General features: G+C 42.2%; 1 long non-coding RNA gene across 1 annotated transcript; it reads left to right on the top strand.

Annotated features, from left to right (window-relative positions):
* Positions 1 to 495: 495 nt before the first annotated feature.
* LOC147121463 (uncharacterized) lies at positions 496 to 6225 on the top strand. Its single transcript, XR_015075398.1, has 2 exons — positions 496 to 731; positions 4110 to 6225. It is a non-coding gene; the product is annotated as an uncharacterized LOC147121463 (long non-coding RNA).
* Positions 6226 to 8604: the final 2379 nt, after the last annotated feature.

The raw sequence follows: 8604 nt of genomic DNA, 5'->3' as shown, positions 1-8604 counted from the left end.
AGCTCATCCACCTGTATCCTGCCCAACACATTGGCCCAGTAATTCCTCTCTGAACGCGTGAGTACGGTCGGGGTACTCACGCGTCTGGCCGGAGGAAATGCCCGTGTTCAGCATGCACAGCGCATGCGGGGAAAACCGGCATTTCCAGTCCTCTGAACGAAGGGGTTCAGAGGCACAGCGCGTGCGACTGCACAGGCGCAGTGAAATTCCTTTTTTTTTTCAGAGTTGCCCGAGTGTAAAGGCCTCCGGTTTTTACGCGTGGAAAAACCAGACGTAAGTACTTAGTTTTACAGGTAAGTGGGCTTTTAGTACAATTTAGAATTTTTTTTTCCACAGGTTTGTTATTTTTAAAGAATTTACAGTAAGGTAAGTTTAGTTTTAGCCCCGATTTTTTATAAATTTTTTTTTTTTAAATTTTAAAATTATTGTTTAAAATAGTTTTTCATAGTTATTTATGGTTCATTTAAGTAGTGCAATGTTTTTTAAAATTTTCTTTCAGGTTTAAGTAGTGTTTTGGGGCCAGGAGTTTTCATGAGTTTGACAGCTCTCACTGTCAAACTTATGAATGAACTTTTGCAACCTCCCATTGGTTGCCCTGTGCTCACGTGATCCCAGCCGGCTCATCGCACTAAGTACGCCGCTGGGTCACGCACGCACAGCGCGGCAGGACCTCAAGCTGGCCAGTCACAGGAATGTCATTGCGGGCCAGATTTCAGATGTTGGCGCGCCGGGTAAGTCCACCTTGGGGCCTTGCACGCGCGGCAATCACCCGAGCCGAATTACTGCCCCATTATCTTAGACTTGTGTCCCCTCATTGCTGCCTTACTCACCACTGGAAACAATCTATCACTATTTACCTTATCATAATCTTGAAGAATTCTATCCATTAACTTTCCGAAACAAGCCCGAACATTGGAACAGGAGGAGGCCATCCAGCCCTTTGAACCTGTTCCACCATTCAATTAGGTCATGGCTGATCTGTACCTCAACCCTATTGACCCACCTTTGATCCATATTCCTTGATACCCTTACCTAACAAAAATCTATCGATCTTAATTTTAACTTCTCAAGCCTCTCTTCACAAATGTAACTCCTCATCCCTGGTAACATCCTAATGAATCTCTACTACACCTTTTTCATTGTTTTTATACCCTCCCAATAATGGGGAGCCCAAAACCTAATACAACGCTTCAACTGCATCCTAAATAATAGTAATGTCATCAAATATGCAAATAAAGGGAAGATTTGGATCAAAAAGCATTATTAATAGCAAAACTATGTTAAAAACATTCCCAGAAAGGTTAAGATTGCATCAACATCTTTATTTTCACATTGTACACAAAATAACATATATTTTAGATCCTGTAATTTAGCAAAATTGAAGCCCATGGAATTATAGGGACAGTGGCTGCGTGGACACAAAATTGGCTAAAGGACAGAAAGCAGAGAGTAGTGGTGAATGGTTGTTTTTCAGACTGGAGGGAAGTGTGTCGTGGTGTCCCCCATTGGTCAGTGTTAGGACCACTGCTCTTTTTGATATATATTAATGACCTGGACTTGGGCATATAGGGCATAATTCCAAAGTTTGCAGGTGACACGAAACTGGGAAATGTTGTAAACAGTGAGGAGGATACTAACACACTACAGGAGGACATAGATTGGTGAAAAGGGCAGACACACGGCAAATGAAATTTAATGCGGAGAAGTGTGAAGTGATTCATTTTGGTTGGAAGAATGAGGAGAGGCAATATAAACTAAATGGTACAATATTAAAAGGGGGTGTAGGAATAGAGCGACCTGGGGTGTATGTACACAAGTCTTTAGAGGTGGCAGGACAAGTTGAGAAGGCTGTTAAAAAGACATATGGGATCCTTGGTTTTATAAACAAAGGCTTAGAATACAAAAGCAAGGAAGTTATGCTAAACCTTTATGAAACACTGGTTAGGCCCTAGCTGGAGTATTGTGGCCAATTCTGGGCATCACTCTTTAGGAAGGATGTCAAGGCCTTAGAGAAGATGTTGATTGATGAGAATGGTATCAGGGATGAAAGACTTCAGTTACATGGAAAGACTAGAGAAACTGGGGTGGTTCTCCTTAGATCAGTGAATGTTAAGGGGAGATTTGATAGAACCATGTTCAAAATCATAAAGGTTTTTGATAGAGTGAATAAGGAGAAACTGTTTCCTGTGGCAGAAGGGTTGGTAGCCAGAGGACACAGATTTAAGGCAATTGGCAAAAGAACAAGAGGTGACATGAAGGGAAAAAAATTACACAGCAAGCTTGGAATGCATTGCCTGAAAGGGCAGTGAAAGCAGATTCAATAATAACTTACAAAAGGGAATTGAATAAATACTTGAAAAGAAAAACTTCATGCACTATGGGGAAAGAGCAGGGGAATGGGACTAATTGGATAGCTCTTTCAAAGAGCTGACACAGGCATGGTGGGCCGAATGGTCTCCTTCTGTGCTGTATCATTCCATGATTCTACTGCAGTGGGCTCCCTACTATAACTTATATTGACTAGCTGCATATAGACATTAGTCAATACTACAAGTAAACATTCTGAGGCCGAAAACCTGCAGGGATAACATTCCAGCCTAAGTGCTGGGATATGCTCACCTGTGACCTCCAGCATTGACCCTGCCAACATTCATGGGTTCAGGGGGAGGTCCCTTCATTTAAATAATTCGAGCAGGCACTAGTGGTGCATATGAGGTTTGGGGGTTTCCCCCAGAAAGACGGAAAAAGTGTCCCCTCAGCTCCATTTATAAAGGAGCCAAAAAATGTCTCCTCTTCGGGAGTCCAGACCATGACCAAGGCCTGGACCCCAGAGGCAGGTCCCACAATCACCACTGAAGTGGCCAGTATGCCTGCTTCCACTTAGTGTACCAGCCATGACTGCTCTGCTAGCCAGATCCCAGGCCGTGGATATGTGAATGCCCTGATTGAGAGTTCCCACCCCAACCACATCTCCATTCAGCCTTGTTTGTGCCAGGTGATGGTTCCTCCCCTTGAAATACCTTGCAGAAACTCAAGGGGCTGGCTGGGACCCACCTTGGGATTACAGGAGATACTGAACACATTTTTTTCAATAATTTACTATATATATTTGTTTTTATTAAACATACCTTGATATTAATAAGTAGCCCAATGACTGGTCAGTAGCTCAGGTGTGTCACGTTGGAGAATCAATTCACTGTGACAGAGATACAGGTTTATACTTATAATAATTCCCTGCATGGTGAGTTCCCAGTTGGAGTCAATCCAAAAGTAGAAGGTGCAGTGTGAAGGCCAGGCACTCTGGTCTTGTCTCATATGCCTTCTATAATCACGAACACACCCTGGAAGTAGATTACTGCCTGCCTGCTCTCTCAGGCAAGAACATTGCATAGAGTAGTTGAAAGCAGGCATGAAAATACTTCTGCATTTGCAACTTTTCTTTGCAAAAATAAATATGATGGGCCCTTCATTAATGCTTAAGTGGTACTTAGCCATCCAGACAAAATCACCGTTGGATCATTGGTCTGTTCTGCGTTGGCTGATCCCACCTGTCACAGTCGTGGAGCACTACATTTAGCCTCAGTGTCCCCTGGATTAGGCAGAGAAAGATTAGTCAAGGTTCCCACACACATCTCCATCCAGCGACTCTTTCTGGAAAGTGCAGGGCTTAGTTCTGGCTGTGTTGCCCTCTGCAGTCCCATAGCCTCTGGACATTGACTGTCTAGGCGTGCACGTGAAGCATTGGCCACTTGGCCGAGGTGCTGGCAGGCTTCTAGCACTTCGGAACTGAGCATGAGCCAAGAGAAGAGGGGAGTACATGGAGGGTGGGGGGGGGGGGGGGGACGGAAAAGGCAAATTCAATAACATGATCACACCCTCCGTCTTGCTGTCCTTAAGAAAAAAGGATAGAAGCCTGTCCATTTTACACTCTCGAGTGACTTTACCCAAAGGTGATTTTTTTTCAGAAGGCGTTCTGCCCAGAGAACATTATATCAACAAATAATGCTCGAAACAAAATAACGACTCTGCAATGGTTGAAAGAAGACGTGATTCATTTTTAAGAGTTAAACTGCAAGGTACAATGAGGTGATTTGTCATTTTGCTTGCAGGTTTCATCGGCCTGTAGAATTTGCTTCTGTATTGATTGCGGAGTTGCAGTCAGGGAAATCCTGCCAAATGGGAAAAGCAGATGGAATACACAGCATGATGGACTTGTGCAGTATAATTTTTAATAAAATTTTGCCTCTACTGAAAATGCTGGGCACTCTGTGGGGATTTATATGTTAATGAAAACTCTGGTGCAGTGAGTAATATATTTAGTGTTTCTTAATTTTGCTGAAAAGTGAAATGTCGGGTGTGAGATATTTGTATTTTATTACTCTTTTGCCAGACCTAATTACGAAAACATTCACATGACGTTATATATTGTGTAGCTCCTCACAAATGTGACTGCAGTTTTGATGTAATTAACCAAGGAGGTTTGATATAGTACATAGTATAATTCATTTAGAAAAACGCTGATTTGTATGGGAAAAATATTCGACATTTTAGGACAAATCAGATAGTTTAGAAGCATTTGCATCAGCTCTACAATAGAAATGCAAATAGAATCATAGAATCATAGAAAGTTACAGCACGGAAGGAGGCCATTTCGGCCCATCGTGTCCACGCCGGCCAACAAAGAGCTATCCAGCCTAATCCCACTTCCCAGCTCTTGGTCCTTAGCCCTGCAGGTTACAACATTCCAAGTGCACATCCAAGTACTTTGGGTGAAGACATTTCCCCTCAAATCCCCTCTAAACCTTCCACCAATTATTTTAAATCTGTGCCCCCTGGTTTTTGACCCCTCTGCTAAGGGAAATAGGTCCTTTCTATCCACTTTATCTAGGTCCCTTATAATTTTATACACCTCAATAAGGTCTCCCCTCAGCCTCCTCTGCTCCAAGGAAAACAAACCCAGCCTATCCAGTCTTTCCTCATAGCTAAGATTCTCTACTCTCGGCAACATCCTTGTAAATCTCCTCTGTACCCTCTCAAGTACAATCACATATTTCCTGTAATGTGGTGATCAGAACTGCATGCAGTATTCTAGCTGAGGCCTAACTAGTGTTTTAGCGGATGAACAATTTACAATGGTGTTTGCCAAGGTGAGAATATAGTTCATTTTGTGTGGGATTAAGAAGCATTCATTTTTCCCCTCATTCCCTTTTGCTTTCCCTGTTTGTAAGTAGGCTTTGGGTATCTAGGGCATAAAAGTAAGATCCAAGCTCTCAACCCTATAGATACAAAATCTTGCTTCACTCTGTCGAGCGTATGCACAGAGCTGGAGTGGGACGAAAATCTACCCTATCACTAATGGAAAATGCAAATTTAATAATATGAACATACCCTCTGTCTTGCAAAACTGTAGGTGCTTGGTTGGCATTGTCTTTGGCTGGAGCAGATTGTGAAGTGAGATTTTACTCTCTTTCACGGCTCCATTTAAAACAAAAAATCATTCTCGGGATTTAGGCATCACTGGCAAGGCCGGCATTTATTGCACACCACCTAATTGTCCTGAGAAGGTGTTAGTAGGACTTCTTCTTGAACTACTAAATTCTTTGTAGTAGCTTGATTCAACTGAGTGGCTTTCTAGGCCACTTCAGAGGGAAGTTAAGAGTCAACCATGTTGGCGTGGGACTGGAGTTGCATATTGGCCGGACCAGGTGAGGGTGGCAGGTATCCTTCCCTAAAGGACATTTGTGAACTAGTTGGTTTTTATGGCTTTTATTGATACCAGCTTTTTATTGCCAGACTATGAGTTGCTCTGGTAAGACCATCTGTTCACACACACTTCAAAAAGGAATTTCACAGCTGCTACAGGGAGACGATTCTCACCCCATCATTCTAGGCTGGATTCAAAGCCAGGTGCTAGAGGTTAAAGTAGTTAATCAACTGCGCTATACAGTCCCTGGTATTTGTTATGTTTAAATTCTTATTGAAAATCAGAAATTAGATTAAATATAACAATGTCTACAGACATAATGATAGTTCTGCATTTTCCAAATCCTTTTTTTCATTTGATCAATGGGCTTTATATGTTCTGCTTATTGTAGTCTGTAATATTGTGAATCATTTCTTTGCACTGCCTCACTTAGGAACTAATGAACTTAATGCATTTGAGCTGATTTGAGAGATCTGAATGTTGTTTCCAATCTGTAAATAAACTGCAATTTGTTCTTGTGACCTTTTTGGGCTTGTGTTCCTATTTTCAGAAAGTGTCCTTGTTGGATTGCAATGACCAATAACATTGTGGATTTGAAAACCTTGTATTTTCACCACATCACAAGGCTCAAAGTTACATAGAATTAAGAGCACAGAAACAGGCCTTTAAGACCAACAGGTCTCTGCTGATGTTTACGCTGCACATGAGCCTCCACCTTATTTCATCTCACCCTATCAACATATCCTTCTAATCCTCCTTTCTCCCTCATGCACTTATCTAGCTTCCCTTAAATGCATCTATTCACCTCAACCATTCCATATGGTAGCGAGTTCCACATTCTCACCACTCTGGTGCCTATCATATATACCTAAAGATGAATTTAGGCATAGATAATTAAATAATTAATGGCGCATAAAGAGGCAGATTATGCAGGGCATGCCAATATTATCTGGAGATAGTTCACAGTTTTGACTTCTTAGAAGTATTATTTCCATTTAATCACTTGTCTTAGAATCATAGAAATTTACGGCACAGAAGGAGGTCATTCGACCCATCGTGCCTGTGTCGGCCGAAGAATTGTTATCCCGCCTATTCCCACTTTCCAGCTCTTGGTCTGTAGCCCTGTAGGTTACAGCACTTCAAGTGCAAATCCAAGTACTTTTTAAATTTGTTGAGGGTCTCTGCCTCTACCACCCTTTCAGGCAGTGAGTTCCAGACCCCCACCACCCTCTGGGTGAAAAAAGTTCTCCTCAACTCCCCTCTCAACCTCCGACCAATTACTTTAAACCTATGCCTCCTGGTTATTGACCTCTTTGCTAAGGGAAATAGGTCCTTCCTATCCACTCTGTCTAGGCCCCTCATAACTTTATACACCTCAATTAAATCTCCCCTCAGCCTCCTCTGTTCCAAAGAAAACAACCCCAATCTATCCAATCATTCCTCATAGCTAAAATCCTCCAGTCCTGGTAACATCATTGTAAATCTCCTCTGCACCCTCTCTAGTGCAATCACATCTTTCCTGTAATGTGGTGAAAAGAACTGTACACAGTACTCTAGTTGTGGCCCAACAAGTGTTTTATACAGTTCAAGTATAACCTCCCTGCTCTTACATCCTATGCCTCAGCTAATAAAGGAAAGTATCCCATATGCCTTCTTAACCACCTTATCGACCTGTCCTGTTACCTTCAGGGATCTGTGGACATGCACTCCAAGGTCCCTCCGTTCCTCTACACTTCTCAGTATCCTACCATTTATTGTGTATTCCCTTGCCTTGTTAGCCCTACCCAAATGCATTGCCTCACACTTCTCCGGATTGAATTCCATTTGCCACTTTTCTGCCCACCTGACCAGTCCATTGATATCTTCTTGCAGTCTACAGCTTTCTCCCTCACTATCAACCACACGGTCAATTTTTGTGCCATCTGCAAACTTCTTAATCATGCCCCCTACATTGAAGTCTAAATCATTGATGTATACCACAAAAAACAAGGGACCTAGTACTGATCTCTGCAGAACTCCACTGGAGACAACTTTTCAGTCACAAAACACCCATCAACCATTACCCCTTTCTTCCTGCCACTGAGCCAATTTTGGATCCAACTTGCCACTTTCCCTTGGATCCCATGAGCTTTTAATTTTTTGACCAGTCTGCCATGTGGGACCTTGTCAAAAGCCTTGCTAAAATCCATGTAGACTACATCAACCCTCCTACTTACCTCAAAAAATTCAATCAAGTTTGTCAGACACGACCTTCCTTTAACAAATCCATGCTGACTGTCCTTGATTAATCCGTGCCTTTCTAAATGACGATTAATACTGTCCCTCAGAATTTCTTCCAACAATTTGCCCACCACCGAGGTTAGACTGACTGGCCTGTAATTACTCGGTTTATCCCTTTCTCCCTTTTTAAACAATGGTACAATGTTAGCAGTCCTCCAGTCCTCCGACACCACACCTGTAGCCAGAGAGAATTGAAAAATAATGGTCAGAGCCTCCACTATTTCCTCCCTTGCTTCTCTTAACAGCCTGGGATACATTTCATCCGGGCCTGGCGATTTATCTACTTTCAAAGATGCTAAACCCCTTAGTACTTCCTCTCTCACTACGTTTATCTCATCTAATATTTCACACACCTTCTCCTTAACTAAAATGTCTGTATCGGCCCTCTCTTTTGTGAAGACAGACGCAAAGTATTCATTAAGAACCATACGCATGTCTTCCACCTCCACACACAAGCTTCCTTTTTGATCTCTAGTCGGCCCTGCTCTTTCTTTAGTTAGGAAATATAAATAAGTTAAAAAGAAAAGTGTACATGGTCCATTCGAAACAATGGATTGAATGTTTTTTTCTTATTCCACATATTCTTACCAAGGACAGTAAGACGTATCAGCAGTATGCAC

This window comes from Somniosus microcephalus, chromosome 3 (assembly GCF_052327205.1).
Source record: "Somniosus microcephalus isolate GS21.2 chromosome 3, FLI_Smic_1.0, whole genome shotgun sequence".
Taxonomy (NCBI): domain Eukaryota; kingdom Metazoa; phylum Chordata; class Chondrichthyes; order Squaliformes; family Somniosidae; genus Somniosus; species Somniosus microcephalus.
This window is presented reverse-complemented; position numbering and strand designations above follow the sequence as displayed.